This window comes from Salvelinus sp. IW2-2015, linkage group LG3, assembly GCF_002910315.2.
Source record: "Salvelinus sp. IW2-2015 linkage group LG3, ASM291031v2, whole genome shotgun sequence".
Classification (NCBI taxonomy): Eukaryota; Metazoa; Chordata; class Actinopteri; order Salmoniformes; family Salmonidae; genus Salvelinus; species Salvelinus sp. IW2-2015.
Genome location: NC_036840.1, coordinates 25005653 through 25019002, shown reverse-complemented (window position 1 = coordinate 25019002; position 13350 = coordinate 25005653).

Sequence of the window (13350 nt, the reverse complement as noted above, 5' to 3'; positions counted from 1 at the left end):
TAATAATAATAAGAAAAGGAAGAAAGATGAAGACTAATATAATAGTATTAGTAAAAACATACAAGAACAAGCTACCACTCTTACCTACACAACAACTGTGCTATGTCCCAAATGGAACCTATGCCTAATTTGTCACTACTTTTGACCAAAGCCCTATGAGCCCTGGTCAAAGTAGTGCACTACATAGGAGGCAGGTGCCATTTTGGGATGAGCAGGTATCTTACTGTACCAGAAAGCTGCTGTCGGTGAAGCTGTAACACTTCCCATCGCTGTTCCTATCACGCCCCAATAACACAACTCTAGAGAGCAGTTAAGCGTTCGAGAGAGAAATACATACACACACCCCACACACACACACACACACACCACACACACACACAACACACACACCACACACACACACACACACACACACACACACACACAACACACACACACACACACACACCACAACACTACACAACACACACAAACACACACACACACACACACACACACACACACACACACACACACACACACACACACACACACACACACACACACACACACACACACGGGAGGCATAAAAAGCTCTAGGTGTATCTTCCATCACATTTTCACATATTCATATTCACGATAGGTCTGCATTTAAATTGCATCAAATGACCATGGCTGCTCTTGGTGGCCCTGTGTGAGTAAGAGTAATGGGGAGGGAGGCAGGGAGAGCCCACTTCCTAATGGGCGTATTTAGTGGGACCATCAATCATATCTGGCTGTGAAAGACTTCCTCATCATTCATCTAGAGATGGGCGTGGTGACACTTTAAAACAAACCATTTTCTCGCCGCTGCTCTGACTCTGCAGCCCGCCCAACGCCCGCTTTTAGGGAAATCGATAATGCTAATTAATGAAACAGATTTATTTGTTGTTGATGAATGGTCGTGGAGCTTATTAGACATTTATTAACGTGTTAGAAAAGGTTAGTGATAAGAAGAGGAAGAAGCAACCAGGACCAATGAAATGGAGCCCTGACACTACGTACAACAGCTCCAACTCTTGCTGTCACTTAGACCACTAAGTAAGTTACAATGGCTCACCAACTGGGACAGTATTTCTCTACTGACATTGCATTGGCCGAAGAGAGATGACAGCTAGCCAATGAAAACAGTACACATCTCTTGGGATATGCCTTAAATGGCACCATAATCACATATAGTGCAGTTAGGAAATAGGCTGCCATAGGACATAGATATGTACATTTTTGGACGCAGACTTGGCCTATGGTGGTCTGAGAAATGGGCAAAAATGGACAGAAAATGAAGGAAAAGTGTGTGAGTAGGAGATAAAGTGGATATTTGTCAGCTGTCTCAGTCTAATTCCATAATGTCTGTCTCTATATCCAGAGAGACTAGATACATACAATGAAGGCAGAGAGGCTAAGACACAAAGCCATACATCACATTTATCTCCATCTACTTCCTGAAAGGCAGTCACACACACACACAGAACACTTATACACAGAACGCAAACGCACACACAGATATTCACTCATACACATACGCACAGATGCGCACACACAGAGACATGCACACACACGACACACACACCCCGCTGAGAGGTCAGAGTGAAGGAGGGGAGTTGAGGATTAATTAAAGAGCGACTAATGAGCAGTTTGTCTGTAAAGCTTAATGATTTGTAGCTTAACGGATGGCAAAATGATTAAGACCGAGATAGAGATAGAGGGAGCCAGAGAAAGGAGAAGGGGGGAAAGAAAAGCAGCTGTCAGAGAAATGAGTGAGCGATGGGTTAAAGAGGAAGAGATAAGACGCCAGCAGGATGAAGGGAAATATTGAAAAGGGAAGGGAGAAGAAGAAAAAAGAGGAAGAGGACGAGGGAGGAGGGAGGCGAGGGGAGGCAGGAGGGAGGAGGGAGCGAGGGAAAGGGAGGTTAGGGAGAGAGAGCCGGCATGACAATCCTATATGAAGAGAAATTCCCTTGGCGGCTTCTGTCAAGGATAGATAAAAAGGAAGAGTAGAAAGGCACTAACTGCCAACACAGCAGGCAGGAGACAACACAGACAAACAGAACAGCAACAGAGAGGACAACAGACGGTTAACAGGAACACAAATGGACAGCAACGTGAGTTGACAGGCCAAACCGACAAAACAATGATAGAGTTAAAGGAGAGAAGGAAGAGGAGCGAGGAAGAAAGCTGTAGAGAGAGAAACCATGCGAGGTTTCCATGCCGAGCCTTAGTGGTTATGTAGTAACGATTAGACCCACAATCTCTTGTTTCTCCACCCAACACCTGTAAACGTAGAGGAGCGGAGGGGACAAGATAAAAGAAAGAAGACGTGAGGAGGAGGAGAGGGAGGAGGCGAGGGAAAAAGAAAAGAAGGAAGGCGAGAGGACGGAGCACCCGCGGGGAGAGATAAGAAAAGGGAGGGAGTGGAGAGGAACCGGAGGCGAAGAGACGAGAACGTGGGAAAAAAGAGAGAGGGGTGGAAGGAGGAAGGAGAGACCATGAGCGAGAGAGAAAAGGGAGAGTGGGAGAGAGAAGAAAGAAAAATCAAAGGTGGGGCGGAGTCAGCGAAAGAGTGGGAAAAAAATCAATCTAGCTTTAACTCTTGTGTTGCAACTTGTATCGTTAAAGGGCGTCAAAGTTGGAGGATGGCTACGAACCAAACGAGGAACCCTACTTGTCTTTCAGCTGTTTAAATGGTTTAATACCCAATACATTTAACAGGAAAGTGATCCAACGTGGTAATGTTAAAGTGGTATGACCTATGGACAGATACATTCTGTATATTCCCTTAAGTGCCATCAGAGGCAGATACTAGCACAATAATCTGCCTCTGAAATCTCTTTCCCGTCGCTCTCAGGGTGACAGTTACTGATTGGCATCATTCTACAGTGTGACTCACTATTCCATACAACTGTATATTTCACAGTCAACAGTTAACACTGCTTCCAGGCAGCTATTCGTATCACCTTCCAAATTCCTATTGTGAACTGAGACTTTGTACTCCCACTGCAGTGCTACTGTTCTGTGTCTGACTCACTGAGCTGAGGAGAGACAGTGTGTGGCTGCCAATGCCTTACACATACACACACACATCTCTCAGCAGTTTTTGAAGACAGCTCCATTCATCTGTGTGTTTATCAGCGAGTGTGTGTGTTTATCAGTGCGTGTGTGTGTGTTTGTGTGTGTGTTTATCAATGAATGTGTGATAGTGAGTGTGTGTATGTGTTTATCAGCTAGTGTGCGTGTGTGTTGTCTTGGCACGGCAGTATGACAGAGATAGATGGGGTGGAGTGACCCTCCGATGGACTGGTGTTCTCTTGCGTCAGTGACCCCCTGACCCCTGTGTGGCGGGCAGCGGTGGGCACGCTCTCCCCACAGTCCATTAGTTAATGACCGCTGTACCGTTCGCCCAGCGAGCACCAGTGTGTGACTGTGTCTGAGCGGTGTACAGTCTATGTGCTGTCTCCTTAAACACCAGTATGGAGCAGAGTATTTTAGCACGTCAGCAGCAATGCACAGGACGAGAGAAGAGGACACACCCCCAACAGCTAGAAGAGAGAAAAGAATGACGGCGGAGGATAGGAAGAAGAACAGAAGGAGAAAAAGAAGAAGAGCAGTACCTAGTTGTTTTATTACCATAGTTCAATGAGGCAGCACAGACACTGAGAACGGAGGGAAGATAGAGGACAGAGGGGGAAGAGAGAAAAGTGTCAATTATCCTGTATGAGGGTGAAGTGTCCTCTTGTCTGCAGTTCCACCCTTCTCTCTCTCCCTTCTCTCTCTCCCTTCTCGCTCTCCCTCCATCTCTCTTTCTCTAAATACACAGGTTCACCAGACTCCTCTCTTCTCCGCCCCAGAGTGCTGAGGCAGCGATTCTGCCACTTTATCTCTCCATCCCTCTGTCTTTCTATCTCTCTCTCTCTCTCTTTTTAGCAGTGAGTCGAAGCCACGGCAGTGGGACATGGACCACAATGCTAATCAGCTTTCAGTGGTGTACATCTCTCTCTCTCTCTTTCTCTCACTCAAAAGCACCCTGTCTACCTTGTGTCAGGAGTCATAAAAACAAACAAACCTCAGCTAGCTATTTCTCTCTTTACTTCCCTCCCTCACACATTCCCTCCGTTACTCCAAAATCTATCTCTATATACGTCCCTGTCAATTCCCACGGGGGCAAGTAACAGCCATGCAACTTAATGGTCTCACACGCACACACACACACACACACACACCCTATTTCACAGCTGTCCTCCATAAAGATACAAACAAATTAAAGACCTGACATATTTAGTATTCTCACTGTCATATTCGGTGACATGTGACACTGCGTGTGTTGACAAAGAAATGCTATGGGTGTCCTGACATATCGTGTTTGTGTGTGTGATTAAGCTCGCTGGCTCGCTCTCTCTCCGGCGGGCCCGGTCTCGTCACCTTCTTCTGGGTGACATTCCTAATTAGGGACTGGAGGACAGAGTGCGTGTGTGTGTGACAGGCCGCCGCGCACACAGCCGTAAATGTCATCGTCACCCACATGTCAGCTGACGTTGCCACGACAACAGGAAATACCTTGGGTGCCTTGGCAACCAAGCAAAAGCACGCTGTTTAGTCTCCGTGGGCGACTGAGTGAGTTGGTGGGAGCTCTCTCCTGTTTTTCTGGTCTTTCACTCACTCTCTTCCTCTCTCTCCATCTCTTTCTCCCGTTCTCTCTCAGTATTTATCTTTCCTCTCTGTCTCTCTCTCTCTCTCGTGTAATCATATCCTTTACACCATAGGCTCCCAATCTAATCTCATGCATCAATACTCTTTAATTAATCTGATTTGCTGGGAGTCTCTTTATGTCTCTCTCTGATTCTGTCCTCAGTTTATCCGCTCCCCCGCTACACACGCACACACAGTCAGTGCATGCACCCACACACACACCAATCATTCCCCCATGATTTCCCTGCAATCACCTGAAATGTTAGTCCTAATAATTTCCCCCATTCATTTGTACCACTGCTGTTTCCACCTCCTGCGTAATCCTCTCTAACTGCTCAAATCAATTGTGGCACTGGCTCCCAGACAAAAACAACTACAGATAGACAGACTACCATGTCCTGATACAGAGTTTGGTCAGGGCCAAATGAAGTGTTATTCATTTTATGATGGTTTCATATTGTTTAGTTGATGCTTTAGCAACGGTGGTTGTGGTTTTGGCTCCTGGCCACTGAACCAAACTACTGCTATCCTATCCCAGTGTGGTCTGTAGTAGTCTACCAACAAAGGGAGACAGGGAGAGCAGTGGTGGTTTCTTTTTTTCCTCTCTCCACCAGCCAGCAAGGCTACCCACATGGTTTACAGTTGCAGCAGGTGCTTCCTGCTCCATCTGTTCATCCCCTTTTATCTTTCTCAATCTCTCTCGCTCTCTCAAGGTTGGGGAGAAACTGATTGTATGTAGAAAGACAAATGTAAATGTAGAGAGAGTTACAAGTAATCTCATTATAGGAACTGCTTCACAAAGAAAGACTTTTACTTTAGAGAGGAGTATCCCAACAGAGACAGCATTCGCTATAAATTATCGCTCAGTTTGGTCTCCTAAACAGGTTTAAATCTCTTCCCTTGATACTTCACTGTCTACCAAAACATTACCTCATCCAATGGCATATATCAATTGTCAATCCTAGATACTCCCAAACCTGGACAAACTCAAAATCAGACAGTGAGCCTCTTAGGTCAAATACTAGGTCAAGATAAGGGCAACCTCAGAGGGGAAATACAATGGTTCCAGACACAGCCATACTCTTTCCCCCACTGAGAAAAGTAGGGAGTGACTGGCGTACAGACATTGTATGAGATAGCGACAATGGTTCCCCATTAATAACGCCATCCCTTCACATGGTTTAGGAATAGTTAGATTGACATAAGACAAGCCTGACCTCTCCCCTCTCTGCGCCCCAATGTGACTAAGCACTAGCTGAGAAGTGATAACTGCAACTACCAACCCTATAGACAAAGGGAAAGATTTTAATGACAAGTATCTCACAACCATATGATGAAAATAAAACATCTTATCTATGTTACCCAACTCATTCTAAATCATCCCCAACAACTAGCTGGCCGGCTCGCTAGGTAAGGTTACGTGTATGATCATATTATTCGTATCTCAGAGCCATTTTCTTGGCTAGATATAGCCTAATGTTAGCTAGCTAACATTGAACCTGGTGTGTTAGCTACCTGCAGATTCATGCAGGGTAGTAATGTCATGAGTTGGGATTATGGTTCATTGTTTAGCTAGCTAGCTACATGTCTTAACAAAAGACCCCACTTTGCAAGTATCCATTTTAATAGAATGCCACCGCATTAACTGTTGATAGACGTACTAGCTGGTAAATTCACTCTGGCTATCTATTCCGATTTCAGACCACAGATAGTCTAGCTAGCTACATTTTCAGATCTTACAAGTTTCTAATCTTTTCAAGTTAGTGTACTGTTAGCTTGCTGGCTCGTATGATCTTATTATTCGTATCTCAGAGCCATTTGCTTGGCTAGTTATAGTCTAATGTTAGCTAGCTAACATTGAACCTGGTTGGTGAGCTACCTGCAGTGTAGTAACATCGAGTTGGATTATGGTTCATTGTTTACCTAGCTACATGTCTTAACAAAAGACTCCAATATACAATTAACAATTTCGGGTGCGTTCATAAATTCAGTCTGGCCATTGTTACACACGCCTCTCGAAAGAGGGAACGCAACACCCTGCTACAACTAAACTCCCCGTGGTGTGAAAGAGGTATGGGACTGTAGGTGCGAGTAAGGATGACAAAGGCAGAGAGTGGTACCGTTTACAAGGAATTTATTCCGTCACACAGTAATTTGGGGGAAAAGAGGCTGGACGGAACCAAAGCAAAGAAAGTAAATATCAAAGCCCCCTCTCCTATTTAACCTGCCTACCCACTACTTATCTAACTTAGCACCACCTGGTGCGCTAACCAAAATACAGGGGATGGTCCAACCAGGTCTTACCAAGTGTGAATAGACAGTGAATATACTACGGGTATATGTATGCCCGCAGGCCTCTTGCCTAAGCACTCCCTAGGTGCCTTCCCCTTCGGGAACAAAGTAAAAACAGAGAAAAAAACGAACTCAGGACATTGAAGAAGCTCTCTGAGCAACAACTAACACAGTACATACCAAATCTCTTCGCGACAACCAACATGATACAGCCATCAGCCTCCTCTCTCTACTGAGCAACAGAACTCTGGTTTATATAGCTTCAGAAGGAGTTGGTAATTGAAGACAGCGCGTCCTGAAGAGGGGGTGGGGTCAGCTCTCCAATCATGAATGGGGCTGACCAATCAGCTGCTTAGGGAGAATTTCAGGAAGCCATGCAAATACACAAACCACAACACAGAAACTGGGGAACGTAACAGCCATCTACTCCGATTACAGAGCACTCGCTTCTGAGTGTGCCAGAGTACAGAATAACAGGTGAATTAACGAACGCTCAACACCCGTTGAATATGGCCGGTGTCAGTAAACGTTGGCAAAAAAAAGTTATTAAATTGTTACCAGCAGCACAGTTACAGTCACCAACGCTCTGGATAACATGAAAACAGCCTAACCAGCTCTGCTAAGGCGAGTAAAATGGTAAGAGTTTGGGTGGGGGCTAAAGCTTATCGTGAATGATGCTGAATTGGTGTAGACAAAGAAGAGCTCTYCASAAGRTACCAAAACATTCAAAGGCCATTTTCTCAAAAGTGAGGTTACAAGTTTATCAACTTTCAAAGCAGAATTACTTTCCCATTGTACCTCACATGCAGTGTATGATATAACATTTTGTAACTCTGTGTCTCTGCTTTTATCCAATGTAAAAAACACAATTTCAAATATCGCTACATAAGACCGAATCAAGGCGGTCGGTCACATATTGTAATCAGAATACAGATACTTTTGAAAAACCTAGATGATTACTTTTAAATTCAGAAAGGATGTTTGCGAAATATAATACATTATGACACGTTTCTGTTTTCTCATTGACAGTAAATTCAGCATTGAAAAAAGGCGCAAGTTTAAGTTTCGTCCACCTAAACGAGTCTGACCACAAGTCAGAGACCCCTATGATGACACACCACATGTATAAGATGGATTATTTTAGTCTTGTTCTAATGCCTCTTAAGGGGAAAGTAATTTAAAAGTAACTGAAAGTAATCAGATTATGTTACTGAGTTTGGGTAATTCAAAAGTTACGTTACTGACTGATCACAATTTTGGACAGGTAACTAGTAACTGTAACAGATTGCATTTATAAAGTAACCTACCCAAACCTGCATTCAACCTTTTTAAATCAGATAAAAAATGTCAAGATAGGCCTGATGGAAGCAGCAGATTTGTCGGTAAACTTTCCAGATGTCGACAAAACAAAATACGCTAAAGAAGGTGGGATCTTTTTTGGACTGTAAAATGTATTCAATTATGATGATCGATCAATGTTTTGCTGCCATTTGACAAATACAAGCTCACCATGTAGGCAAGCTTACCCGCACTTTATCACTGTTGGCCAGAGTTCAGAGTGGACAAGTTCGCAATCAAATTTTTGGGGGGACAATACCATCAGCAGAGTTGAAAATGTGATGGAAAACCATTTAACTTGTATTTTKTATTTGGTATGTGATGGAAATGTTATACTATTGCTTTTCTCTTTACCAATTTCTATGTTCTATGTTTATACTTTTCTATAAACCAATTTCTGTGTTCGTGCAAGTGACTGACTGAACAAAGCCTCATTATCAGTGTCTGCAATTTGGCAGTACGCCCAGACCTTGTTTTGAGAACAAAAGATCTGTTTCAAGGTCTCAGCTTAGAGAGAAGAGGCCTCGTGAGGTATTGGTCTGTCACATGTTATGAGCCAGTATTGGTTCGGTCACATGAATGAAACAAAATGCTAATGATGAATTAATTATGCTAAATCATGCAAATATAACTTGTCTGTGTATAGCTGTATATAAGACAACTGCTGGGACTGCCCCAGCAGAGCTTCTGACAGACGTTCACTTTGTTGGAACCTCTCCAGTGCCCTGACAATAAATTTAAGATTGACTTCGAGTGTCCCTGTGTAAGAATTTCCACAACGGGTACATGGGAACTTAACCACAAAAGTACATTTTATGTGCACTACATCATCACACACAGTCTTTTATCCGCAGCTAGTCAATTTGATAGAAGCACATCTCTGGTGGAAAAATGGACGTATTGTTTTTAGTCACCAATTGGATGGAAACCTAGCTAGTGACTCACTCATTATGTCTTTAATTTCTCAGGGGCTGCCAGGTTGGATACTGTAACACACAACCCTCCATTCACACAGGCTTGTGCAGTCTCATCAAGTCTATTTGGCTCTTTCCTGGAGAAAGGCCACCGGGTAAAAAAAAGGGGAGAGTTAAAAAGAGTTTTTCCAAGCATCTGGCAACCCCCGTGGTTCATCATCAGTCTAATCATTACCATCATGCAATACAAGGGGAAACATTAGTAATTGCTTCCACCCTCCGGTCCCTAGAGTTTAGTTTAAAAGATGGGTTTTAGAGGAGAGGAGAAGAGAGGGGGATGGATGGAGGGAGGGAGGGAGGGGGGGATTCTCTGTTCTCCCCTTCTTATTATTCTCTCTCTGTCTCTCTTCTCTATCCCTGCGCTCTCTCTTTCTGTGTTTAATTGGAATACAGGGAAAACCCCCGGAATCCTTCCAATGTTTTCTCTTAATTGTGTGTGGGTGGGATGCAGTCTTTTAGCAATTACTGTTGTCAAAGCCCTTTAGCTATGGGATAATGAGAGAGGAGTTGGACAGTTTTAACTAAGTAAAAGCTTAATTTACTCTGAGAGAGGTAAAGAGAGAGATTGAGAGAGAGAGAGAGAGATGGGGAGGTAAAAAAGAGGGATTGAGAGAGAGAGAGAGAGAGAGCGAGAAACACATCCATTATCATGAAATCCTGTCAACAAAAACAACAACAAACACAAACAGCCCATATGTTGCCGAGGCCACAGCCTCTTCCTACTACAATAAAATCCATTGTAACACTACAACAACATTTTCAGGAGGTCACGGTCACACATACTCTCGCCCTCTCTCTCTGACACACACCCTCTCTTTCACACACAAACACACACAGCCCCCCCGCCTCCCCACCCCACCCCACTCACGTCCCACTCTGCCCCTCTCTCAGATCGTCCCTCCTGATTGCCATCCAACATTTATAACACCCGCCATGTGACATAACAGGGCCTGAAAGCTTCCCGGCGTCACCACAAACACAACACCACCCCCAAAGGGTGTACTGCACGCTTCGTACCGGAAATACAGTACATACTGCAGATATGCAAAGAGCTCTTACTCTGTTATAGTACTGTCTCATTTATTACTGTAAAGCTTTGAGGGGGTGGGGGGATACTCAGGATACACATGTAACTCTAAAGCCTACTTTGAGGAGGGTGTTCTGCTACYCTAAACAGGAAGGAAAATAGTATTTTCATTTTTTTTACCAGGTAAGTTGACTCAGGACACATTCTCATTTACAGCAACGATCTGGGGAATAGTTGTAGTTTTTTTTTTCACCTTTGTTTAACCAGGTAGGCCAGTTGAGAACAAGTTCTCATTTACAACTGCGACCCGGTCAAGATAAAGCAAAGCAGTGCGACAAAAACAAGAACACAGAGTTACACATAAACAAGCGCACAGTCAATAACACAATAGAAAAATCTATGTACAGTGTGTGCAAATGTAGAAGAGTAGGGAGTTAAGACAATAAATAGGCCATAGAGGCGAAACAAATACAATTTAGCATTAACACTGGAGTGATAGATGTGCAGATGATGATGTGCAAGTAGAGACACTGGGGTGCAAAAGAGCAAGAGGATAAATAACAATATGGGGATGAGGTAGTTGGGTGTGCTATTTACAGATTGGCTGTGGACAGGTACAGTGATCGGTAAGCTGCTCTGACAGCTGATGCTTAAAGTTAGAGAGGGAGATAAGACTCCAGCTTTAGTGATTTTTGCAATTCGTTCCAGTCATTTGCAGCAGAGAACTGGAAGGAAAGACGGCCAAAGGAAGTGTGGGCTTTAGGGATGACCAGTGAAATATACCTGCTGGAGCGCATGCTACGGGTGGGTGTTGCTATGGTGACCACCTAGCAAAGACTTATAGATGACCTGGAGCCAGTGGGTTTGGCGGCAAATATGTAGTGAGGGCCAGCCAACGAGAGCATACAGGTCGCAATGGTGGGTAGTATATGGGGCTTTGGTGACAAAACGGATGGCACTGTGATAGACTACATCCAGTTTGCTGAGTAGAGTGTTGGGGGCTATTTTGTAAATGACATCGCCAAAGTCAAGGATCGGTAGGATTGTCAGTTTTACGATGGTATGTTTGGCAGCATGATTGAAGGAGGCTTTGTTGCGAAATAGGAAGCCGATTCTAGATTTAATTTTGTATTGGAGATGCTTAATGTGAGTCTGGAAGGAGAGTTTACAGTCTAACCAGACACCTAGGTATTTGTAGTTGTCCACATATTCTAAGTCAGAACCGTCCAGAGTAGTGATGCTGGTCGGGCGGGCAGGTGCGGGCAGCAATCGGTTGAAGAGCATTGCATTTAGTTTTCCTAGCCTTTAACATCAGTTGGAGGCCACGGAAGGAGTGTTCTATGGCATTGAAGCTCGTTTGGAGGTTTGTTAGCACAGTGTCCAACGAGGGCCAGCTGTATACAGAATGGTGTCGTCTGCGTAGAGGTGGATCAAAGAATCACCCCAGCAAGAGCGACATCATTGATATATACAGAGAAAAGAGTCGGCCCGAGAATTGAACCCTGTGGCACTCCCATAGAGGTCGGGACAACAGGTCCTCCGATTTGACACACTGAACTCTATCTGAGAAGTAGTTGGTGAACGAGGCGGGGCAGTCATTTGAGAAGCCAAGGCTATTGAGTCTGCCGATAAGAATGCGGTGATTGACAGAGTCGAAAGTCTTGCCAGGTCGATGAAGACGGCTGCACAGTACTGTCTTTTATCAATGGCGGTTATGATATGTTTAGGACCTTGAGCGTGGCTGAGGTCCACCCAGGACCAGCTCGGAAACCAGATTGCATAGTGGAGAAGGTATGGTGGGATTCGAAATGGTCGTGATCTGTTTGTTAACTTGGCTTTCGAAGATTTTAGAAAGGCAGGCAGGATGGATTAGGTCAATAACAGTTTGGGTCTAGAGTGTATCCCCCTTTGAAGAGGGGATGACCGCGGCAGCTTTTTCCACATCTTTGGAGATCTGAGACGATACGAAAGAGAGGTTGAACAGGCTAGTAATAGGGGTTGCAACAATTTTGGCGGATCATTTTAGAAAGAGAGGGTCCAGATTGTCTAGCCCAGCTGATTTGTAGGGGTCCAGATTTTGCAGCTCTTTCAGAACATCAACTGTCTGGATTTGGGTGAAGGAGAAGCAGGGGGAGCTTGGGCAAGTTGCTGCAGGGGGTGCGGAGCTGTTGGCCGGGATAGGGGTAGCCAGGTGGAAAGCATGRCCAACTGTAGAAAAATGCTTATTGAAATGATCGATTATCGTAGATTTATCGGTGGTGACAGTCTTTTCTAGCCTCAGTGCAGTGGGCAGCTGGGAGGAGGTGCTCTTATTCTCAATGGACTTTACAGTATCCCAAAACGTTTTGGAATTAGTGCTACAGGATGCAAATTTCTGTTTGAAAAAGCTAGCCTTAGCTTTCCTAACTGACTGAGTATATTGGTTCCTGACTTCCCTGAAAAGTTGCATATCGCGGGGGCTATTCGATGCTAATGCAAAACGCCACAGGATGTTTTTGTGCTGGTCAAAGGCAATCAAGTCTGAGGTGAACCAAGGGCAATATCTGTTCTTAGTTCTACATTTTTTGAAAGGGGCATGCTTATATAAGATGGTGAGGAAAGCACTTTTGAAGCGCAAGCAGGCATCCTCTAGTGACGGGATGAGGTCAATATCCTTCCAGGATACCCAGGCCAGGTTGGWTAGAAAGGCCTGCTCGCTGAAGTGTTTTAGGGASTGTTTGACAGTGATGAGGGGTGATCTTTTGACCGCAAACMCATTACGCACGCAGGCAATGRGGCAGTGATCGCTGAGATCCTGGTTGAAGACAGCAGAGGTGTATTTAGAAGTTGGTYAGGATGATATCTAWGAGGGTGCCCATGGTTACGGATTTAGGGCTGTACCTGGTAGGTTCCTCRATAATTTGTGTGAGATTGAGRGCATCTAGCTTAGATTGTAGGACGGCCGAGGTGTTAAGCATGTCCCAGTTTAGGTCACTTAATAGTATGAACACTGAAAATAGATGGGGGGCAATCAATTTA